Here is an 18,844-nt window from a genome sequence, read left to right as displayed (position 1 = left end):
AAAATCATTCAAAAACTCTTTGAAAACCTTAAAGTAGGGGTAATGCAACTCTATTGAGTACCTCCACTCAATAGAATATGGTCCAGGCCTTAAGATCTGTAGTCACCATTGTATATAACATACAAAATATCCTTTATTGCATTTGTGACTATGTAAAATATAGGCATAAGAAAACAAAACTAGAAGAAACTGAGCCAAAATATTAGTGTATTTGTGTTCCAATAATGAGATTCTAGCTCTTCTTTTCTGGGCTTTTGAAATGGTATGTGATATGGATTTATTTTAAATGACAATTGGAAAATAAATAAAATGTATTTATTTTTAAAAATATATTTTAAATTGTATTATTATGAGAATATTGAATGTTGCTCAATAGAAAGCCAAGATCTACCATGACTAAGTCTACACCTCCAAGAATGTCTGAGCCAGAGTGCTCCCCAGAAATGACAGCTTACAGGCCTGGCACTAAAATAATGGTAGCCAAGGCTGGGGAGAGCCTGTGGTCCTGCTCTGCAGCCCAGAGGAGGGAGGCGGCATCAGGGTCGGCAGCCAGCAGAGGACTCCTGGACAAGCTACTTCCCTCCACTCTGTATCAGTTTATCTGCCTATAAAAGGGGTGTGAAAATATGCCACACCTTGCAAGCTTTTTGTTAAGATTCAAATGAAATAATTCATGTTGGGCCAGGTGCAGTGGGTCATGCCTATAATCCCAACATTTTGGGAGGCTGAGGTGGGTAGATCACGAGGTCAGGAATTTCAGACCAGCGTGACCAACATGGTGAAACCCCATCTCTACTAAAAGATACAAAGAAATTAGCCAGGCGTGGTGGTGCGTGCCTGTAATCCCAGTTACTCCAGTGGCTGAGGAAGGAGAATCGCTGGAACCCAGGAGGCGGAGGTTGCAGTGAGCTGAGATCACACCATTGCACTTCAGCCTGGGCAACAGGGCGAGACTCCATCTCAAAATAAATAAATAAATAAATAAATAATAAATAAAATAAAAAGAAAGAATTCATATTAAAACTCTTGTATAAAAGATGATTACAAAAAAAAAATCCATAGCAATAGATGTGCATCAGGTTTCCCCTTCCGGGTGACACAATACTAATTCATTCATTCACAAAAAACGTCTTGGTCTCATCTAACATGCAAAGCATCCGTCAACGTGCTCGGCACTGAGGACCTGAAGACGGAGAAGACGTGATTTCTTCCCTTGACCATTTTACAAAATCCATATGGAAAAGCCAAGAAGACCTTCAACAACTAAGTCTAATGCCGTGCTTCTCTTGTTGGGGATATGCTCTACATGTTTGCATTAGCGGAAGTAACCTCGGAGTAACTTTATGTCACCCCATACTGCGGTAATTTTTTGATTTTTAAATTAGTGTGGATTTTTGTTACTTCCTGGATTGTTCTATAATAACCCTTGTTCTCTGGGAAAATAAGCACTTTCCATTTTAAAGAGGAAAACAATTTTGAAATTTTGTTTACGTGATTTAAGTGGCAAATAAGAAACACAAATGAATTTCCATATTTCCAGATAACCTCAAGTAAAGGTGAAATGCTTGAGGGTCATTCCTCCTCCAGTGTGGTTAGTCTGTGGATATCATTTGCCTCTGTCTGCCTTGACTAGATGCTCCCAGGGGTCCCACCCTTTCTCCGGTGTCCGAAGGGCTTTTTCTCCTGGTCTTCATTCATTTTGGCATATTAAGAAATTGGGTTTCATGTTCCACCTAAAACCACAGGTGAGGTAGCTCTCTCGCGTTGCAAAGCCGCACACACTGGGGCTCTCCTCGGGAGCCCGGGTGGCTTCGGGTTTGAATTGCACTCCGGGCTTCTCTCCAGAGTAAAGATGACTTCATGGTGGCAGGAGGGACTTCACAGTCACTTGGAAAATTCTACCAAGAAAATTGTTTTATTCATCCCGCAAACCTTGTTATTCCATTTTTAAGTGCATTATCCTCTTCTGAAACCTCACAGTTGCCCACAATAATCCACACAAAAAACCTCGTGTGTGTGTGCTTGATCATTGGGCAGTTATGCCAGTTCTATCAGTGATAAGTAGAGGCGTGTGTTCACACTTTAGAACGCTTTGCTCTCTGTGTACCTGATGACGAAAACAGAAAAGCAAGGAGCATGTTTCTGTCATTTATTATAGCAGAAGAAAAGCATTCAGCCAACATTTGCTATCTTTTCACTTCCGGATAACAGCCCTTCTAAGGGATGTGAGGTGATCCCTCATAGTGGTTTTGATTTGCAATTCCCTGATGGTCAGTGATGTTGAACACCTCTTCCTATACCTGGTGGACATTTTTATGTCTTCTTGGGAGAAAATGGCTGTTCAGATCTTTTGCCCATTTTTTAATGGGGTTTTCTACTATTGAGTTGCATGAAGGTTTTATACATTTTGGATATTAACCCTTGATATGGTTTGGCTCTGTGTGCCACCCAAATCTCATGTTAAATTGTAATCCCCAAAGTTGGAGGTGAATAGATCATGGGGGCAGAGTTCCCATGAATGGGTAGCATCATCCCTCAGTGTGGTTCTGGTGATGGTGAGTGAGTGAGTTTTCATGAGCTCTGGTTGTTTGAAAGTGTATGGCACCTCCCCCACCTCTTTCTCCTGCTCCAGACATGCCATGTGCTGGCTCCCTGTTGGCCTTCCACCATAACTGTAAGTTTCCTGAGGCCTCCCCAGAAGCTGAGCAGATGCCAGCACTGCTCCAGCCATGCCATGTGCTGGCATTCTCCTGCTTCAGTCATGCCATGTGCTCGTTCCCTGTTGGCCTTCTGCCATGACTGTAAATTTCCTGCAGCCTCTCCAGAAGCTGAGCAGATGCCAGCACCAAGCCTCCTGCACAGCCTGCAGAACCAGGAGCCAATTAAATCTCTTTTCCTTATAAATTACTTAGTCTCAGGTATTTCTTTATATTCGTGCGAGAATGGACTCATACAGCCCTTTATCAGGTCTACGGTTTCCCAATTCATGGGCTGCCATTTTATTTTGTTGATTATTTCCCTTGCTTTGCAGAAGCTTTTTAGTTTGATGTAGTCCCCATTTATTCATTTATTTATTTATTGCTTTTGTAGCCTGAGGTTTTGATGTGACATCCAAGAATCACTGCCAAGGCCAATGTTAAAGAGCTTTTAGTCTCTGTTTTTTTCTTGTAGTTTTGTGGTTTCAGGTTTTACATTAAAGTCTTTAATCCATTTTGAGTTGATTTTTGTGTTTGTTGTAAGATAAGGGTCCAATTTCATTCTTTTTCACATGGAAATCCAGTTTTCCCATTACCATTTGTTGAAGAGACTGACTTTCTCCATTGTGTCCTCTTGGTGCTCTTGTCAAAAACTAGTGGACCATCCATGTTTGGATTTATTCCTGGGTTCTCTCTTCTGTTTCATTGGTATATAAGCCTGCTTTTATGAAAGTACTGTACTGTTTTGATTACTATAGCTTTGTAATATAATTTTAAATCAGGAAGTGTGATGTCTCCAACTTTGTTTTTCTTTCTCATTCTTGTCATGGCTATTTGGAGTCTCTTATGTTCCATATACATTGTAGTTTTTTTTTTTTTTTCTATTTCTGTAAAGAATGCCACTAGGATTTTGATAGGGGTTGAATTAAATCTATCCTTTGCCTTGGGCAGCAAGGACATTTTTGCAACATTAACCATTTCAAGTCATGAACACAAGATCCTTCCATTTATTTTTGTCTTCTTCAAATTTCTTTCATCAATGTTTCATAGTTTTCTGGATACAGATCTTTCACCTCTTTGGTTAAATTTATTCCTCGGCATTGTATTTTTTTCTTCGCTGTTGTAAATGGAATTGTTTTCTTGATTTCTTTTTCAGTTAGGTTATTATTTATATATCCTACAACTTAACTGGATTCATTTATTAGTTCTAACACTGGTTTCCTTTTGTGGAACTCTGGGGTGTTTTACACAAAGGATCATGTCCTCTACAGATGAAGATAATGTTACTTCCTCGTTTCTGCAGATGCCTTTTCTTTTATTTATTTATTTATTTATTTATTTATTTATTTATTTTTCTTGTTTGATTGCCCTTGCTAGGACTTCCATGCTGTGTTGAACAGAAGTGGCAAGAGTGGGCATCCCTGCCTCATAGCAGATCTTGCTGGAAAAGCTTTTAATTTTCCCTCTTGGACACAGTTGGTGGAAATGTAGATTGGTACAGTCATTATGAAAAACAATATAAGCTTCCTCAAAAAATTCAAAATAAGAACCACCATATGACTCAGCATTTCCTCTGCTGGATATAGATTCAAAATCCATGAAACCAGTATCTCAAAGAGACGTCTGCACCCGCATGTTTATTGCAGCGCTGTTCACAACAGCCAACATGTTGGGGGAGGGGAACCTTATGTGTCTATTGGCAGACAAATGGCTAAAAAAAACTGTGGTACATACATATCATGGAATATTATTTAGCCCTAAAAAGGAGTGAGATCTTGTCATTTTGCCACAGCATGGATGAACCTACAGGACATCCTTCTGCTGGGTGAAATAAGCCAGACACAGAAAGAAACATATTGTGTAATCTCACATGTGGAAACTAAACAAATATTTTAAATCAAATATACATAAAGAACAAAACAGTGGTTACAGGGACGTGGTGGGCGAAGGGAATGGGGAGATGCAGCAAATGTGTAGGTGTCTGGAGATCTCATGCACAACATGGAGAGATGTAGATGTGTAACTGTCTGGAGGTCTCGTGTACAACATGGGGAGATGTAGATGTGTAGGTATCTGGAGATCTTGTGTACAACATGGAGAGATGTAGATGTGTAGGTGTCTGAAGGTCTCGTTTTCAACATGGGGAGATGTAGATGTGTAGGTGTCTGGAAGTCTCATGTACAACATGGAGAGATGTAGATGTGTAACTGTCTGGAGGTCTCATGTACAACATGGGGAGATGTAGATGTGTAGGTATCTGGAGATCTTGTGTACAGCTTAGAGAGATGTAGATGTGTAGGTGTCTGGAGATCTTGTGTACAACATGAGGACTGTGGGGAAGGAAGCATTTGGAATTCATGCTGAGTAGGTTCTAGCCACTACTGTGGTCAGGCTGTGTGTCCCCACCCAAACCTCATCTTGAATTGTAATCTCCAAGTGTTCAGGGAGGGACCTGGTGGGAAGTGATTGGATAAAGGGACTCTTTCCCCCGTGCTATTCCTGTGATAGTGAGTTCTCATGAGATCTAGAGGCTATATAAGACAGTTTTCCCTGCTCTTGCTCTCTCTCTTTCCTGCTGCTGTGTGAAGAAGGTCTGCTTCCTCTTCAGCTTCCACCATCACTGTAAGTTTCCTGAGGCCTCACCAGCTATGCAAAACTGTGAGTCAATTAAACCTCCTTTGTTGATAAATTACCCAGTCTCAAGTAGTATCTTTATAGCAATGTGAAAACAGACTAAGACAGCCACCTTGTCACAAAATCAAACAAAATGAGTAACTAGGTGAGATAACGGATATGTACTTTGGATCACCATAGTAACCTTTTTACTGTCTATGTGTACCCCATAATATCATGTTGTATATTTTAAATATACACAACACACACACATTATATATATATTTTTTAAAAAGCATTTGGGTCTAAAATAGGCAGGGTTATCTGGGAACCTGAACCCCTAATGTTTCTCTTCCGCTCTCCACTCATCTCCACACCTGGAGAAATAAATTCTGATGACATTGAACGTCAGAACTCAGCTCAAGCCCAGCACAACTTTGCCCTAAGAAACAAGTTTATGGAATGATTCATGAGGACGTACTTGCAGACCAGCTGAGCATAACCTCCATGTCTCTCTCCCTTGGAGGTCTCCATGATAAACACAGGAGGGACCTTTTCTGTAGGCGAACGTCTGCCTTCTGCAGTGGCTGCCATCTGGGCCCTGGGCTGGAAACTGCCTTGAGTTATTCTCTGCGTAGATCCTTCCTGAGAACAAGGGCACGGACCTACACTCCATAAAGGGTAGGCAGCTGCAGTGGTTTTGATCAGCCCCGTTAGAGTGTTTAACTGGGGCTTGCAACAAGAAAAGAAACTATTTTTTTTGAGATGGAGTTTCACTCTTGTCACCCAGGCTGGAGTACCATGGTGCGATCTCGGCTCACTGCAACCTCTGCCTCAGGTTCAAGCTATTCTCCTGCCTAAGCCTCCCGAGTAGCTGGGATTACAGGTGCCCACTACCACGCCCTACTAACTTTTGTATTTTTAGTAGAGATGGGATTTCACCATGTTGGACAGGCTGGTCTCGAACTCCTGACCTCAGGTGATCTGCCCACCTCGGCCTCCCACACTGCTGGGATTACAGGCGTGAGCCACCGCGCCCAGCCAAGGAAAGAAAATTTCCAAGAGTCATTTATAATAGAAGAGACCGATCTATAAGCAAAAATCACCACAGCCTCAAGTGTGCTGGCAGCATCTAATGGTGCCCGCACCTTCCAGGGTGAGTGTGGGGCACTGCAGCACCTGAGGCTGGCAGTGGGCAGCCTTCCCAGAGGCCTAACCCAAGCCTGCATCCCTCTCTCCAGACCTGCTCTGCTCTGCACCTGCTTTTCAAGCCAGGGTCAGCAAAGTGTAGCCCACCAACCGTCCTTGTAGTGTCTGTGAGCTGAGGATAGTTTTATATTTCAAAACATTTGAAAAAATAATCAGAAGAAGGAGAAGATTTCATGAGGTGAAAATTATATGACAGCTAAATAAACATCCATGTATAAAGCTTTGAATGTCATCTTTGCTTTCTCTCCTGCCACCTAAGTACCTACATCGTACCCTCAGTTTTACCTACTGTCCCACAATGGCTGAAACACTTGCTCCCTGGCCCTTTGTGGGATAAGCTCCCACCCTGTTCTGTGTGGGAGCGGCTACTCTCCCCCAGCATGAGGCTGCTGCTGCCCCACGAGACAAACCCAGGACAAAGTGTTGACTCTCTTAATTCTGGCCTCAGCGCCATGCTCCAAATCCTGGTCACTTCTTTCTGGGCCAATTCTGAACCCCCTCCCCCTGCCATGAGGTGAGGGAGCTGCTTATTTCTGCCCGGTTTGCTTATCTTCATGAGCAATGAGTTCATGTTACGTGGAAGAAATGGGTGGAGGAGATGGGACCTGTGAGCTGGGTGGGCGGGTGCCCATGGTCAGGAGAGGGGGCCTGTGAGCTGGACAGGTGGGTGCCTGTGGTCAGCCAGTGCCTCTCTACCTGTGGGTGTTTCTCTCTCCATCTCAAACCTTAGGAAGAAGCCGACAGTGGCCTAGTGTTGTCTTCATGCCACATTCTTTCAAGTGGATTGAGGTATTCCAATAAAACATAACAATTCTATTGGAGCTGTGTTTTGCTTTGTGTTTTCCCAGTTGTCAGGGGAAAAATGATCATCCATCGGGAAGCTGAGGCTAGGACCTCACACCGCCTCTGAGTATCAGAGCTGAGACTGGAAGCCAGGCGCCTGGAGGGCTCTTCACAGCAATGCTATAATCAGAAAAAAACACAATGTGATTCCCTTAATATAAAGTTCAAAACCAGACCAAACCACAGAGGGGGAAAATCTTTAAAGATAAAAATGGGTGGGTGACAACCCCAGCCCCCGAGTACCCCCTCCCGCTGTGCAGGACGAGCCTGTGCCCTGGGCGGGTCCTCGGGAATCTTTCATTTTTAAGCAGGGCAGTGGGTGTTGTCAGTGCTCCTCCTACTAATTAATATTCTCTAGATGTCTGTGTTCATTCCACACACTCCTGTACCGAGCCCCGCTCAGCCGCAATAACACCTGCTCCATCTCCCTTCAACACTCTGACCCAAACGTGGGTCTGTGGTCAACCCAAAGCCAAGGCAGGGTGACAGCACTGAACTCAACAGAGATAAAAAGGTGATGTGGACCTGGGGGTCACCATCAGACAATGCGGCTTCCACAGCCTCTCTCATCAGGACCTGGTGGGGCCCAGAAGTCTGCAAGGTCAACAAGCCTCCTGCTCTGTCACTCGCATGCAATGCTCAGGGTCTCCAGGACCAGAATTTGGGAACCACCAATCTAGAAAATGCAGCCCACAGCTGAGCTCTTCCCTTCACAGTTTCACCTGCACCTGTGCCTTCCAGAATTCAAGTATTGCTGAGCACCTTCTATTGCCTGGGCTCTCTTCTAGGAGAGGTGAGCACAGTATTTATACAGCCTGACTGTGCTGGCTGCAAAGAAAACAGCGGGGTGCAGGAGGCCGGGGGCAAGGAGGCCCCAGGCAGGCCCTTGCTGGACACGTGGGCCTGGAATGGACACCCACTGCCTGGAAACCTCAAGGTCCCCACGAGCCAGAGCAACCCAGCGTTTTTCACGTCTTGCCTAGTCTCACCCCTATAAATGCTCCTCCCTGTTGGGGAGGTCTGAGGAGCGCCCTTCCCTGGGGGGATGGCCTCCCTTCCCTGTGCAGGGCTCCCAGGTACCTGGACCGGGCAGTATCCACCAGGTCAACAAGCAGCCAGGCAAGGAGCCCTCTGTCCATCTGGCTCCAGAGGATGCAGTTGTTCCTTCAGCCTCTGAAGCCAGAGTCAGTTTCGGGTGGGGTGTTCTGGCCCTCTGGGGTCACGTCCTTCTCTGCATCCCTGACAGCTGCTGGGCATGGACTGGAGCCCCAGCAGGACTCACCCCATCCCCTTGTGCCTCCTCCACACCCTGCTGGCTCCCGTGGAAGTGAATGCATACACAGGTGCCTCTGTATCCGGCTTTAACATGGTTGGTGACTCCATGCCCTCCCTCTCCAGCCTGGCTCTGGGGGCTGAGCCTGGGCAGCAGGTGCCCTCCACACCCATACTCCCTCCACACCCATACTCCCTCCTCTCCCATACTCCCTCCTCTTCCATACTCCCTCCTCTCCACACTCTCTCCTCTCCATACTCCCTCCTCTCCCATACCCCTCCTCTCTCCTCCACACCCATACTCCCTCCTCTCCCTCTTCCATACTCCCTCCTCTCCACACTCTCTCCTCTCCATACTCCCTCCTCTCCATACTCCCTCCTCTCCATACTCCCTCCTCTCCCATACTCCCCTCTCCCATACTCCCTCCACACACTCCCTCCACACCATACCCCATACTCCCTCCTCTTCCATACTCCCTCCTCTCCACACTCTCTCCTCTCCACACTCCCTCCTCTCCATACTCCCTCCTCTACCATACTCCCTCTCCCCATACTCCCTCCTCTCCATCTCCCTCTCCCACTCCCTCCTCTCCATACTCCCTCCTCTCCATACCTCTCCATCCTCCTCTCCATACTCCCTCCTCTCCCATACTCCCTCTCTCCCATACTCCCTCCTCTCCATACTCCCTCCACACCCATACTCCCTCCACACCCATACTCCTCTTCCATACTCCCTCCTCTCCACACTCTCTCTCTACTCCCTCCTCTCCCATACTCCCTCCTCTCCATACTCCCTCCTCTCCATCCTCCCATACTCCCTCCTCTCCCATACTCCCTCTCCCTCCTCCCCATACTCCCTCTCCCATACTCCCTCCTCTCCATACTCCCTCCTCCCATACTCCCTCCTCTCCACTCCTCTCTCCATACTCCCCTCCTCCCATACTCCCTCCTCCCCATACTCCCTCCTCCCATACTCCCTCCTCTCCATACTCCCTCCTCTCCCATACTCCCTCCTCTCCCATACTCCCTCCTCTCCCATACTCCCTCTCCATACTCCCTCCTCTCCATACTCCCTGCTCTCCATACCCTCTTCTCCCATACTCCATACTCCCTCCTCTCCCATACTCCCTCCTCTCCCATACTCCCTCCTCTCCATACTCCCTCCTCTCCCATACTCCTTCTTCTCCCATACTCCCTCCTCTCCCATACTCCCTCCTCTCCCATACTCCCTCCTCTCCTCTCCCCTACTCCCTCCCTCCTCTCCCATACTCCCTCCTCTCCCATACTCCCTCCTCTCCATACTCCCTCCTCTCCATACTCCCTCCTCTCCCATACTCCCTCCTCTCCATACTCCTCTCCCATACTCCCTCCTCTCCATACTCCCTCCTCTCCCATACTCCCTCCTCTCCATACTCCCTCCTCTCCATACTCCCTCCTCTCCCATACTCCCTCCTCTCCATACTCCCTCCTCTACTCCTTCTTCTCCCATACTCCCTCTTCTCCCATACTCCCTCCTCTCCCATACTCCCTCTCTCCATACTCCTCCTCTCCCATACTCCCTCCTCTCCCATACTCCCTCCTCTCCCATACTCCCTCCTCTCCCATACTCCCTCCTCTCCATACTCCTTCTTCTCCCATACTCCCTCCTCTCCCATACTCCCTCCTCTCCCATACTCCCTCCTCTCCATACTCCCTCCTCTCCATACTCCTTCTTCTCCCATACTCCTTCTTCTCCCATACTCCCTCCTCTCCCATACTCCCTCCTCTGCCATACTCCCTCCTCTCCCATACTCCGTCCACACCCATACTCCCTCCTCTCCATACTCCCTCCTCTCCCATACTCCCTCCTCTCCATACTCCCTCCTCTCCCATACTCCCCTCCCATACTCCCTCCTCTCCCATACTCCCTCCTCTCCACACTCTCTCCTCTCCACACTCCCTCCTCTCCATACTCCCTCCTCTCCCATACTCCCTCCTCTCCATACTCCCTGCTCTCCATACTCCCTCTCCCATACTCCTTCTTCTCCCATACTCCTCCCATCCTCTCCCCATACTCCCTCCTCTCCATACTCCCTCCTCTCCATACTCCCTCCTCCCATACTCCTTCTTCTCCCATACTCCCTCCTCTCCCATACTCCCTCCTCTCCCATACTCCCTCCTCTCCCATACTCCCTCATCTCTCCCATACTCCCTCCTCTCCCATACTCCCCTCCTCTCCCATACTCCCTCCTCTCCATACTCCCTCCTCTCCATACTCCTTCTTCTCCCATACTCCCTCCTCTCCCATACTCCCTCCTCTCCATACTCCCTCCTCTGCCATACTCCTTTCTCTCCCATACTCCGTCCATACCCATACTCCCTCCATGCCCATACTCCCTCCTCTCCATACTCCCTCCTCTCCCATACTCCCTCCTCTCCCATACTCACTCCTCTCCCAAGGGGACCCCTGGCTCCTCATGCTCACAGCTTCCCTCGGCTGCCCCCCAGCTTCCCCCAGCTGCCCCACCAGCCGGGGGGCTGTGCTCACCCCTCCCTCAAGGCCCAGCATAGACGTGCAGGGAAGGGGTGAGGTCCTCACTCCAGTGGTCAGTGGCCACGGTGTCCATGCTCAGAGCTTCCCCACAAGCACGGGGACTCAGCCCAGGCTTCTTCCTCCCCGAGGGTGTGAGGGTCCTGAGGGTCCCTGCAGCCCCACCCCCAGCAGAGGCGGCGCAGCCCAGAATGTTCCACGGCCAGGATGAGGCGCCCGCGCTGGTGACTGACTCGCTGGACGTCCTGCTTAGGAAGCCATGTCGCTGGCATGGGCCTCTCCTCGCCAAGGTTTTCACACAAGCCCAGACCAGCCCGTGCAGGGACTGCCCTAGTGGTTCCTGCTCCTTACCTCTGAAAATCCAGCCTGAGGGAGGATGCTCTGTAAATATTTCACTCCCTCCCCCTCACCAGCAGGTTCACACCGCAGGACCCTCTCCCCGCAGGGGGGGAAAACATTCTGCTTTAAAAGACACCTAGGAAAGGGATTCCCCCACCATCGCAGAGGAAACGTCCTCTGCTGTTGTTTGCAGTCGACTCGCTCCTCGCACCTGCTCATCTGAGCTCTGCCGTCTCTTCTCACAACTGGGCGAAGTGGGCTCTCGGGGAACCTTTGCCGATACCCTGTGTTCTGAGTGCATGTAGATCTGGCCTCTCCTGGCTGCACAGTTTCTGTCACAGTTTCCTTCTCTGTTTCCACCTGGATTTGTATTTACTTGAGATATTTGCTCAGTGTGCTAGTCTGCTGCCCCGCGTACAGGGGAAATTCAAATGATGGCTGCTGTTATTATTTCTCATTCCATCTAGGTTCCAATCTTCTCAGGGACAAAACAGCACCCTTCACTATTGTAGCCTGACCCTAATATTGCTAATAATAACTGATATTTATTGAGTGCTGGCAAAGGGGAAGGCCTGTTCTAAGAGCTTCATGCATATGAGTCATTAACTCCTTACAACCACTCCATGGTGGTCAGCACCATTTAGAGACCCAGTGTACAGATGTGGAAACTGAGGCACTGAGGGCCTAGCACCCCTCACCCAGGCAGTGTCATGGCTGGGCTCACAGATGTGGAAACTCAGGCACTGGGGGCTAGGCCCTCACCCAGGCAGTGTCAGAGCTGGGTTTACAGAGCACTGACAGCCTAGCACCCCGCACCCAGGCAGTGTCAGAGCTGGGCTTACAGAGCACTGACAGCCTAGCACCCCGCACCCAGGCAGTGTCAGAGCTGGGCTTACAGAGCACTGAGGGCCTAGCACCCCGCGCCCAGGCAGTGTCAGAGCTGGGCTTACAGAGCACTGAGGGCCTAGCACCCCGCATCCAGGCAGTGTCAGAGCTGGGCTCATAGCCAGCAAGAGCTACTTAACCCGTTGTTTAATGCCTAGGGCTATTCATGGTACAATTATGGGCTCGGCCATTTTGGTCCTTAAAATAATGTATTCGTATTCTTGGAGGCAGAGGAAGAAGATGGTCATTATTCTTCTCTCCCTGAAGGACCAACGCTTTACCCAATGGTGTGCAGTTTCCTGGAAATGTACATTTTCCCACAACTGGTAGGCGTAGCACTAAGTGGGTGGGGCCAGGACTCGCTATACGTGGAAATGCACAAATCTCTGCTGTTTCTTCTTACTCACGGGAACTCCATCAACAGCTTCACCACCAGATTAAGCCGCAACAATGGGAAACACCCTCTGAAGAGTGGCTGCCAGGACCTTAAGATTTTATGTGATTAAGAAAATAGCACTCTCTTTGCTAGAAAGCCTCTGGGTGCTTGCACAACACTTTAAGACCAAAACTCATAAATAACATTGGCAGTTTAATTACCCAGGCCAGCCTGAGAAGCTAAATTGCATCTCCCCACCTCAAGCTCTCAGACATCTGTCAATGACGCCCAGAGTTAACACATGATCTAAGTGCCTCAAGTTCCTGTTAACACTTTCCACAGGCAAACGAGGGTCCCTCCCTGTGCCCCTGGTTTCTGGTGTTCACCAGGGTGTGCGGGACATAGGACCAGGTGTCTGACCTCAGCAAGCACCAGGTCTCCAGCTAAGGGGCTCGGCAGGGACGGGTTCTCCGGGCATGCACATCAGGTCACCTGCAGAGCTGCACGTAGACCAACCGTGGAGAGGCTGGCTACACCATGTTGGGAGGGATGGGGAGGTCCGGCATGAGGGACTTTTCATAGTTGCCCCGTAGTTCACAGGCAGCCAGGGTGAAGGCAAGCACACGGGGAGGCTCTCCTCATGGTGGCCGGAGACCACGCGGGACACCTGGCAAGCACGTTCACGTCAGACACAGAATCTGCACGTGGTCCTCCCGACTCCACAGGTGGCTCCCTGCGCCCTTCCTGGTCTCCACCCAGCATCCCGATTTCTCCACAGCCCTTCCCCTTCAGTATGTTAAGATTGAAAAGGGGTGCGAAGGAAAGGAAGTCACCACACCGTGTGATCTGGCGTGAGTCTTGCTCTGCTGCGATTTTTATCCTGTGTCTGGAGTGGCAAGTTGGTCCTGTCCCCCTTTCGGAGAACTTTGCAGGCAGCACCAGGGCTATTTGAGCCACTGGGAGCTTCCCCTCCTGAGCACAGAGCATTTGGAAGCAAGCTAGGGTTCACCTGCGGCGAGCTCTCAGCTGGGGCAGCCACAGTCCCTTGAGGAACCTGTTTCGGCAGCAAATCAGACCTTTCTCACAGCCACTCACAGCACGGCCGAAAACACACCTTTTTCCTGGAAAGTCTATCTGATTTCTTAGCATCTGAGATTCTAACTCAGGCCAGTTCCACCTAAAAGACATATTTCTTCTGACAGAAGCGTAAGTTTTCCTGAGCTGTCAACACACCAAGCAATTCACGTCCCCCAGTGCACTCCCAAGCCGTCCCCAGAAGGAGGCAGTGGGCTCCCCGCTTCTCACCACAGGCTACTTCTCCACCAAACACGGAAGGCGTGCGCACCGCCCGCCCAGAAACAGGACGAGCCCGTCCAGCCAAGGTGCTGTGCCTTTCCATCAGTCTGTCATTCCTTACACCTCTTCTGGATGCATGCCCAGCAGAGAATTAGTGTCTGAAACCTGCAGACTTCCTGACAAAGAGGAGCTCTTCTGGCTCCGGCCAGGGGAGCCAAGTAGGGCCTGGGTGCCGCCAGGGCTTGTCTGGACTTAGTGGTTCCCTTGTGCCAACTCATTGGACCCAGACGTCAATTCAAATGAGTGGCATTAAAATGTGAGGAGAAAATAATAAACCCACACGTCAAGAACGCCCCCTTGATGGAGAGGAAAGTGGCCCAAACCACCTGTTAGAGACCCAACTTTCAGAAGGCTTTTTGATGAACGATTAATTAGGCAGCCGGTGGCACCTGCCAGTGCTCTGCAATCTGATCGATCTGTTCTGAAATCAATCAACAGCAAAGTATTGAGTGCTTACTGCAGCCTTCCACAAATGATGTGCGACAAATGAAGTCCAAGCATGTAGCCACCTTCCAGTACCTTGCAGTTTCATACAGCACATAAACGTAACTCATGGGAAGAGAGGTTTGAAAATAGCCACACAGACGTTTTCCACCTACATAGCAACACACACCGTTACTGTTTTCTAGGAAACGTCCACCGCTCTGCCACCTACAACACTCCCCATTGCCTTAGACACTCTTTCCAAATTAGAAAACAAAACAAAAGAGCCAAAGTTGCTGAATGAAAATCCGAGCTGAGCATGAGAGTGGACATGAGAGGCTGGAGACAGTAAGCGTTCATGGGGCCGAGTTCTGTTGGGGAAGGTGAATAGGGTCTGGAGGTGGACGGTGGTGATGCTCACACCGCAGTGTGAATGTACTTAATGCCACTGAACTGCACACTTAAAAATGGGTAAGACATTGAATTTTATGTTACATGTGTGTGACCAAAATAAAAAATATGTATTAGTTGGAAACAGGGAGAAGATGAGAACCCTAACCCTAACCCTATCTTTTGGCCACATAAAATGATCTCAGTCAATTCATTCGACTGCTGCTAAAGAGAAAAAGCAACAAAATATTATTTCTCTCATTAAGAATTTTCTTTTGGAAATTGACATCGAAGTCCTGCTTGTTTCAAGTCTTTGGTGATGCAAGAGAAACTGACCACAATTTATTCAGGGACACTCACGAGGCGACCACAGACTTCACGACGACCTAGAATTCCTCCCTTCCATGTTCTAGCTGGACACGCTGCTGACAAAATGTCCCTATGTCGTACTGCATTTACTCAAGCTCAGAGAACCCTCAATTTCGGATGCGATCAGTTTCTGGACACGTTGCCTGGAAGACTGAAGCGATCCTGCCACTCGCTTGCATTTAGGTCTGAGCACCTGACCTGAGTGCCTGCTTGCTGAGTGCATTCCTGACATGGGCTAGACACAAAGAGAACGAAATGGCAGGCTGGGAATTCAAGCAGAAAGCATCCCGAGGTTGTCTGGGTTCTGTAAGAGTAAAGAATGGGCAAAATTAGCCTCCAAACCCCACCAGCTCCCCTCCACCACGAAACCAGTTGTTAAGGAGGAACCAGTGGTGGGACACATCCTCCACAAAGAGGAAGACGTGGATGTGCCTTCACACCGATTCTAAGACAGGCGACCCGAGCCCATAGAGGGAGACGAGGCCCTGGGTGGCGTCAGGGAGGACGTCTGGTAGGACGGACATGGGAGAGGTCTCGGGGGAGGGCAGGTGCGTGTCCCAGCACCTCGGGGGTGGCATTCACAGCCAAGGGCACCCTACAAGCAAAGGGGCAGCACGGCTGAGGGCAGTCTAGACTGGACCTCGGCAGGCCGTGAGCTTGAGAACAGGAGGGACCGGACCAGGCAGAGCCCTCCAGGGACCATCTGGATTTCCTCCATGGAGCCTGCCAGGACCACATGGATGTACCTGCATCCACCCGGAGACCACACTGGGTACCAGTGCTTTACCACTAGCCACAAATGCCAAAGGCAGGGTGCTGTGGGAGAGGTGTTTCTCCAGAGAATCTTGAGCAGCGGAGGCATTCTATGTGATTTCTGTGTGCCCATTTCTTCGTAGACAATGGGATTCACAGTGTGGTCAGTCTCAAGGTCCCTAGGAGGTCCGCCTTCAGAGCCCGTGCTCTGAAACCACAGGATCCCCTCCTCTGATGGTTACTATGAAGTCTGACATCCTCAGGCCACAGGCTGGCCTAATACGGGCCTCGAGTCAGTTACTGGGATCCAGTTTCTCCATCGTATAATGGGAAGGCTAATGTATAGTATATATACATTATGAGGAATATATACATTATGAGGAATAAACTAATGAGGAATAAACAGACCAATGTTTCTAAAACACATTGCCTTATATAGTAAATGCCTTATAAGAGAAAAACAGTCTAAAAGTTAGACTATGCATAGAATTTAATTCCCTTTAATTCCTTGCCTTTCAGGATTATCTAATTAGTTATAAATATTTATATTTTGTTGATTTCCTATTATTTAAACAGGTTATACTTATTTGAAATTAATGCAATTAAAAAGTAATAATCAGTCTAGCAAAACTGTGTGAGAACACAGTGCCTAGGCGTGGCTGTTGGAAGTGTGAATCAGTACAACTTTCTGAGGAGCAACCTTTTCAATGTACATAAGCCATTCACCTTTTGTGTCTGTTTTCTAAAGATATTAAATGGAGATGGACACGTATTTAGCTGCCTGTGAACGTGTGGTAGCAGGTGTGTCCATCGAGGTCGAGTCAGGAGATGACACAGACCCAACGACTTAACAAAGAGAATTCGACATAAATAATCACTAGCCGTGTATTCAAGACTGAAAAGAAAACACTGAGGTGCTCACCGGGTGAGCTGCAGGAAGTAGAAGGAGCAGGCTGGTGTTCCCAGGGACTTCCTGGCAGGAAAGACACAGGTGGCCAAATGCAGGCCCAGACCTACAGAACCAGCACTGTGGGAGATGAGGGCTGAGCAAGGAGTCACTCCGTAGGCAGCACAGCAGGGACTGGGGACCTGCATCCAAGCTGCAGATTCATAAACTGTTACATGCACCAACAAAGATTGAACATCCATGTAACCATGAGCCAGGGCAGGTGACAGAGACAGAGGACAGCACTCATCCAATGCCAAGCAAAGACCACAGGTTACCCATGTGATGTGGTGTGGCTCTGTGTCCCCACCCAAATCTCAGCTCGAATTGTAATCCCCCCGTGTTGAGGGAGGAAGGTGACTGGGTCATGGGGGCAGTCTCCCCCATGGTGGTCTCGTGATAATGAGTAAGTTCTCACAAGATCTGATGGTTTTATAAGCATCTGGCATTTCCCCTGCTTGTACTTCTCTCTCCTGCTGCCATGTGAAGAAGCTCCTTGCTTCCCCCTCATCTTCCACCATAATTGTAAGTTTCCTGAGGCCTCCCCAGCCATGTGGAACTGTGAGTCAATTGAACCTCTCTGCTTCATAAATTACCCAGTCTCCGGTATTTCTTTATAGCAGTGTGAAAACACACCTATGGTAGGTGTGACTGCACTGTGTGCACTATGTAATTTCATTTTTAGCATAAAATATAAGGCCCCCAAAAGATAGAAATGCACCCTAAACAGAGTTGTAGAAATGTGACTCTGGAAGGTGAGATTTTGAAAACTGTTTCTTTTTCTTTCGTTTGCTTTTTTCCAATTGTTCTATAATAAGCATGTATTACTTTTGTAATGGCAAGAGAACAGTATGCTTTTTGTTGTAACAGATTAAATGTATGAACAAATAGGCGAGTCTAGTTCACATTTAGGTTTAGGGCTGGGGAATCCTGTCTGTTCACACCACAAAGAAATGACAAACCCGGTTCCCAACACTCATCCCACCCCAGTTCCGGGCTGACGCTCCCAGAAAATACCTTCCTGTGGAGAGTTTTGCAAATAGAAATCTTTCTAGTGATGGTAAATATTGGTAAACATACAAAAACGCTTCTTCCTCTGGAGGCTGTTTGCTTACTTTCCTGGTCACCGTTAGTTTCTGCCAACCATTCTTTGAAACCTCAATGGATTTTGTTTAAATTTCCCGCTTTCTCTTTGCTTAAGAAAACGTTATTTTTTTTTTTTCATTTACTAAGTATTTGTTATTGACCCAGTTATTTATTTATACCCCTCCTCGTTTTATGAGGAACTTAATAAAGTTGGCATTGATGTGTAAGTTTACCAATATACAATTAAATTACATGAAATGGTCAATATTCAACTTCTTTTTTTTTTTTTTTTTTTTTTTTGAGACAGTCTCACGTCTCACTCTGTTGCCCAGGCTGGAGTGCAATGGCACAGTCTCAGCTCACTGCAACCTCTGCCTCCCTGGCTCAAGCGACTCTCCTGCCTCAGCCCCCTGAGTAGTTGAGATTATAGGCGCCCATCACCGCACCTGGATAATTTTTGTATTTTTAGTAGAGATGGGGGTTCCCCGTGTTGGACAGGCTGGTCTTGAACTCCTGACCTCAGGTGATCTGCCTGCCTTGGCCTCCCAAAGTGCTGGGATTCAGGTGTAAGCCACCACACCTGGTCTATTCAACCTTGTTAAAATAAAAAAACAAACAAACAAACAAAAAAACCCAGCAACTTCACCTGGTTCAATCCAATGTAAAACACGTATCTGATACTGAAACACACTCTGTAAAATTAATTTGGATTTTATTTTCCATTCAACTTTTGTTTAATTGTCAGATCATATACAATT

Source organism: Macaca thibetana, chromosome 4, assembly GCF_024542745.1.
Source record: "Macaca thibetana thibetana isolate TM-01 chromosome 4, ASM2454274v1, whole genome shotgun sequence".
NCBI lineage: Eukaryota > Metazoa > Chordata > Mammalia > Primates > Cercopithecidae > Macaca > Macaca thibetana.
Note: the sequence above shows the minus strand (reverse complement) of the source record.